The sequence below is a fragment of the Portunus trituberculatus genome, chromosome 18, assembly GCF_017591435.1.
Source record: "Portunus trituberculatus isolate SZX2019 chromosome 18, ASM1759143v1, whole genome shotgun sequence".
NCBI lineage: Eukaryota > Metazoa > Arthropoda > Malacostraca > Decapoda > Portunidae > Portunus > Portunus trituberculatus.
In genome coordinates, this window is record NC_059272.1 from 4718792 (window position 1) to 4724791 (window position 6000).

At 40.4% G+C, this 6000-nt stretch overlaps 1 protein-coding gene across 1 annotated transcript in view; it reads right to left on the reverse strand.

Moving 5' to 3' along the window:
• The window catches only part of LOC123505599 (transcription factor GAGA-like), a 44631-nt gene extending 44022 nt beyond the window's left edge, over window positions 1-609 (reverse strand). Inside the window, exon 1 of the mRNA XM_045257117.1 lies at window positions 453-609. The gene's annotated coding sequence lies outside the window, so the exon portion shown is untranslated. The remainder of the gene's footprint in view (window positions 1-452) is intronic.
• Between the last annotated feature and the right edge of the window lie 5391 nt (window positions 610-6000).

Consider the following 6000-nt stretch of genomic DNA (forward strand, 5'->3'; position numbering starts at 1 on the left):
TCAAGCTTTTGACCATTCATGGAGGTTCTTGAAAGCACAAGGGAATATCACCACTAGCAACCTTTCCATGCCACATACAGGCTCCACAGAGAAGACAACTTTAGATACACACATACAATAAACATGTGTTTCTGCGGTCAAGGAGGTACCCACCTAGAATAAATCTACACTTGTTATTTACTACAGGGATTGGAGAAGGAAAACACTCGATGTCTATGTATAGGAGCTTTACTATACACATCGGTTGGCAGGGTATGCTGCCAGTGACAATGCTACGAAAACCAGCACGCCTAAACTGTGACTCATTCATTAACTGGCATGCAAGCTTCCCCAGTCAGTCTATTCAGCAGGAAAATGATGGAAGCTGTGGCGGCACAACTTTGCCACCCACCAAGGGACACTCGCAACGGAGTGTCTCGTCAAACTTATCCTCCCAGTGAAGCAATCCTCACCTGTGGCTACCCTAGTGGGTCAGAACACGCCCCTGTGAGTGTGGTGGGCGGGGTAGCAGCGGCAGTGCAAGTGGCGGGCCAAAAGGTGCCTCCCTCCCACTCAGCGTCGCGGGTGTTACTGGGGTAAACAAACACCCACCGGGGGGACACCAGCAGGGGGAGCGGCGCGCCTCTGCATCAAACACCACCTATTATACCTCATGCAGTCAACTACTCTGTCATATTGGAAATTCCTTTATTTATTAAAATAAAGCGTGCATGTGTAAAGGGCTGGTGAGGAGTGGTGTTTGTACTGCACGTAGCTCGTCTAGCTGGTTTTAAGCCTGAGCATCAAACAAAAGTGACGAGTTGCTTTGAAAACCAGTGTGATGACGCTAATTAGTGACCTCTGACCTACACTACTGCATTCTTGTGCATATCTATGGCAACCTCCCCTGGGGAGGTTTTCATCGATTTCAAAGTTACTGTAACACAATCACAATTTTATGTGACAGCGACATTTACATTTGCCGATATCGTGCACATGGAAATTATAGTCTCTTGCCTATGAATGCATACCTTTGAATAGGTACATATAATAGGGATATAAGAAGTGACCTCTTGCATGGTTCCCACCTCCTTAGACATTTCAAAGACAGAAGTGTGTATCATACATACCTACCTAGTTTTAAGACAGTTATCTTGCGTTCCAATCATCTATGACTGATCGCAAACCAATTTCCTTTTAGTATAGTCCAGTAAGGGAAAAAAAAAAGCAATAATAATAATTAAATAAAAAAAATAATAAAAGTCCACCAGTGGTCTGGCTTATTCAGTTTTAATGTTTAGCCCCTCAGGTTGTTAGATTCCTGTTGAAGAACGTCGTGAATGGTATGTCTTTAAATTAAATCCATATGTAGAAGCTTGAATTAGGTTTCTATCATGTCGCTTCTCTATCTCCCGTCCTTGAGTGTCTGGAAGTTCAGGGTGCTAACATCTCTCTCTTCATATGGGAGGTGAAATAGTCACTGTATCTTCGCAGCCTTTCTCTAAGCCTTCTCTATTGCCTGGGTATCCCTAACCAGGTAAGGTAATCAGCACTGGGCGCCATCGTCGAGGTTCGGACGAACCAAACCCCGAGGTAAAGGAGTAGCAGAATTTTTTTTATCCATTATTATTTTTCTTTTTTTCTTTCATGATTCTAAGGCGACTGTTTGGTCCTTTCCACTAAAGTTCTTTGTATAGATGTCCTACACTGTTTGCAGCCTATAGTCAACCTGCTGGGTGTCGTGGCTAATGTGCACAGTCAGTGTTGAATGTCTAGTTTTCACTCCACTCATGTCATGTTTTTCATGTTCCTGCGTAGGGTCTCTACATCATTCTACGATGCAATAGTACACCTTGGCGTCATCTGCAAACAGACTGACCGAGGATTCCAAATTTCTTACCAAATAATTTATATAGCAAGGCTACATCAGGACGAGGACGGGTGCAGGTGCAATTCCGTGGGACACTCCACTGTGTACTGCTAACTAGAAGGCTGGAATTATCCGATGATACCTTCTTTAAGGGTTAAGTGAATGATGCTGAAGTGAGACACCACAACAGCCAGGCTTTCCTTGTGGCGACTTTCATGGAACTTGCAGATCCGCTGTGTGAGGTATTCCCTCCAATGTCGAAGGTCTTCACTGTATTCTCTAATCTCTGGTGAGGGGCTCATTTAAATTCTCCCTTGCTGGATTTCAACTTCACCTGTCAAATTTCATCCGAGCTGAACATTTAACTGACTAAGTCTACACACACACACACACACACACACACTACAATAGAAAGGTTAAAAGGAGAGAACGGGATGGTGGAAGACCCAAAAAGTATGGCAGAACTGTTAAATAGTAAATTTCAGGAGGTCTTTACTAAGGAATCCAAATTCGAGAGACCACAGGGTAATAGAGAGACTGTCCATATGAAAGAAATTAAAGTAACCAAGCTTGAAATAAAAGAGTTGATGACGGAATTAGATGAAGAAAAGGAAGGCAATGGGACCGGATGAAATTTCAGGCAGAATATTGAAAGAATGTAGAGAAGAACTAGGTAGCAAGTCCTATATACAACATCATAAAATGCTCAATAGAAAATGGAACAGTACCAGTAGAATGGAAAAGAGCTGAGGTGGTTCCCATATTATAAAAGCGGAAGGAAGGAAGAACCTTTAAATTACAGACTGGTATCACTAACTAGTGCAATACGCAAGATGTGTGAAAGAGTAATAAAGAAACAATGGATCGAGTTTCTTGAAGACAACAAATTATTATCAAATAGCCAATTTGGTTTTAGAAAAGGTCTGTCATGTATAACAAATTTATTGAGTTTTTACTCTAGGATAGTTGATAAAGTACAAGAGAGAGAGGGATGGATTGACTGTATTTATTTAAATTTAAAAAAAGCGTTTGATAAAGTGCCACATGAAAGATTACTGTGGAAGTTAGAGGAGGAGGGTGGCTTGAAAAGAAGCACATTGAGATGGATGGAAAATTACTTGAGAGGGAGAGAAATAAGGACGGTAGTTAAAGATATGAAGTCCAAGTGGAGAGCTAGAGACAGCGGAGTGCCACAGGGGTCAGTATTGGCACCAGTACTTTTTCTCATATATATTAACGACATGCCAGAGCAGGGGTTCTCAACCTTTTTTTCTCATTAAGAGCCCTCTGAATTATAAGACCATCTATTCGAACCCCCAGTAATTTGATATTGAACGGAATATTCATTTAGTGACTGACACTAACTCAACATGCAATGGTATACTGCAAATCATATTATTAGATCAGCCACCTAAGTACCCCTAGAAATATTCTTCTGAACCCCTGGGGGATGTTTACAAACCCCAGGTTGAGAACCCCTGTGCCAGAGGAAGTAAACAGCTACATAAATCTGTTTGCCCCGTCTCCATATCTACACTTATTCAATTATTCTTAAAAAAAAAAAACTATGCACACTCGTTGTTGACACCACTTCTTCACTCAAACTGTTCCACGTCTCAACACATCTTTGTGGGAAACTATATTTTTAACATCTCTCAGACATCTTCCCTTTTTTACTATGGGATCTTGTGCTTTTAATGTCATATTCTTCTCTCAGGATCAGTTTCTCATTATCCACTTGGTCCACTCCGTTGATCAATTTATAAACTTGTATCAGATCCCCTCTCTCCCTTCTCTGTTCCAGGGTTGGTGGATCCATAGCCTTTAGTCTCTCCTCATATGTCATCCCTTCAAATTCTGGAACCATTCTTGTAGCCATTTTTTGTAGTCTCTCCAACTTCCTTATGTGTTTCTTTTTATGAGGGGTCCACAATACTCCTGCATATTCCAATCTGGGTCTTATTATAGTACTTATCAATTTCTTCATCATTTCTTTGTCCATGTAGTGAAATGCTAATCCAATATTCCTTAGCAAATTATATGTCTCTCTGAAAATTCTATCTATATGGCTTACCGGTTGATTGTTCTCTTCCATCGTCACTCCTAAGTCTTTTTCCTTTTTTACTTTCTCCAGTTCTACTCCATCTCCCATCTTATAGATTCCCACTGGTCGTTTTTCACTCTTTCCTATTTCCATGACATGGCTTTTGTCCACATTGAATTCCATTTCCCACTTTTTACTCCATTCCCAGATCTTATTTAGGTCTTCCTGCAGTATTTCACAATCCTCTTTTTGCTTTATAACCCTGCAGTTTTGTATCGTCCGCAAACAGATTTATGTAGCTGTTCACTCCTTCTGGCATGTCGTTTTTATATATGAGGAAAAGTATTGGAGCTAATACTGGCACTCCGCTTTCTACTGCTCTCCACTTGGACTTCATATATTTTACTACCGTCCTTATTTCTCTCCCCCTCATATAATTTTCCATCCATCTCAATGTGCTTCCTTTTAAGCCACCCTTCTCCTCTAACTTCCACAGTAATCTTGCATGTGGCACTTTATCAAACGCCTTTTTAAAATCCAAATAAATACAGTCAACCCATCCCTCTCTCTCTTGTACTCTATCAACTATTCTAGAGTAGAAACTCAGTAAATTTGTTACACACGATCGTCTTTTTCTAAAGCCAAATTAGTTATTTGATATTAATTTGTTGTCTTCGAGTAACTCGATCCATTGTTTCTTTATTATTCTTTCACACATCTTGCATATTACACTAGTTAGTGATACCGGTCTGTAATTTAAAGGTTCTTCTTTCCTTCCGCTTTTATATATGGGAACCACCTCAGCTCTTTTCCATTCTACTGGTACTGTTCCATTTTCTATTGAGCATTTTATGATGTTGTATATAGGACTTGCTAGTTCTTCTCTACATTCTTTCAGTATTCTGCCTGAGACTTCATCCGGTCCCATTGCCTTCTCTTCATCCAGTGTATTTACCTATTTGTATTTACCTATTTGTGTATTACAGGGCCCGAGCTAAGCTCTCTGTGTCCTGTCTCCTTGTCCATTCCTGTCATATCTCTCTTTCATCTGATTGACACACACCGCGTCAACGACATCACTGCTCAGTTTATTCCACTTATCAATGCTACGATGCGGGAAACTGTATTTTCTCACGTCATTTAGACAGATGTCTTTTATTAGCTTTTTTCAAAGTCCCAGGTGATGATTACTTGTGGTCACCTTTATCAACTCTCTGTCCAGTATGTCAATCTTGTTCACCAATTTATACATAGTTATCATGTCTCCTCTTGTTCTTCTCTCTTCTAATGTGGTCAGCCCCAGCTTCCTCAGTCTTTCCTCATAGTCTAACTCCCTGAGTCCTGGTACCATCCTTGTTGCCAGCCTCTGTACCCTTTCTACCTTCTTCACATTTTTCTTCATATGCGGTGACCAGACACAAGCTGCATATTCTAACTGGGGTCTTATTAAGGTACATAATATCTTCATCATTCCTTCATCTAGGTAGTGGAATGCAAGGCCAATATTTTGAAGCATGTTATATGTTTTCCAAAAAATCTTGTTAATGTGTTTCTCCGGTGACAAAGTGTTTTGCACGGTTACTCCTAAGTCTTTCTCCTCATTGGTCTCTTTAATTTTCTCATCACCCAGCCTGTAATCCCTGTTTGGTCTGTATCTACTTCTTCCCATTTTCATAACATGGGTCTTGTCTATATTAAATTCCATCTGCCACTCTTTACTCCACTCATATATTTTATCAAGATCTTCCTGTAACTTGTTACAATCTTCCACATTCTTTACTCTCCTCATAATTTTAGTATCGTCCGCAAACATGTTCATGTAACTGTCAATTCCTACTGGCATATCATTAACATAAATCAAAAACATGATGGGACCCAGCACTGACCCTTGTGGAACTCCACTGGTTACCTTCTTCCACTCGGACTTCCTTCCTCTCACCACTGTTCTCATTTCTCTTCCCATTAAGTAATTTTCCATCCATTTTGCTAGTTTATCATTTACTCCTCCAATCTTCTTTAGTTTCCACATCAGTCTATTGTGTGGTACTTTATCAAAGGCCTTTCTCAAGTCCAGGTAGATAGCATCCACCCATCCCTCTCTATGTTG